The following is a 494-nucleotide window of genomic DNA, read 5'->3' as shown; positions in this document are numbered from 1 at the left end:
CCACCGCTGGGCATACACACTGAGGAAACCAGAAGTGAAAGAGACACATGTACCCCAATGTTCATCACAGCACTGTTTATAATAGCCAGGACACGGAAGCAACCTAGATGTCCATCAGCAGATGAATGGATAAGAAAACAGTGGTACATATACACAATGGAGTATTACTCAGCCATTAAAAAGAATATATTTTAATCAGTTCTAATGAGGTGAATGACACTGGAGGCTATTATACAGAGTGAAGTAAGCCAGAAAGAAAAACACCGATACAGTATACTAACGCATATATATGGAATTTAGAAAGATGGTAACGATAACCCTGTATACAAGACAGCAAAAGAGACACTGATGTATAGAACAGTCTTTTGGATTGTGTGGGAGGGAGAGGGTGGGATGATTTTGGAGAATGGCATTGAAATACATATAATATCATATATGGAATGAGTCGCCAGTCCAGGTTCAATGCACGACACTGGATGCTTGGAGCTGGTGCA

Source organism: Bison bison, unplaced genomic scaffold (genome assembly GCF_000754665.1).
Source record: "Bison bison bison isolate TAMUID 2011002044 unplaced genomic scaffold, Bison_UMD1.0 scf7180017864471, whole genome shotgun sequence".
NCBI lineage: Eukaryota > Metazoa > Chordata > Mammalia > Artiodactyla > Bovidae > Bison > Bison bison.
Note: the sequence above shows the minus strand (reverse complement) of the source record.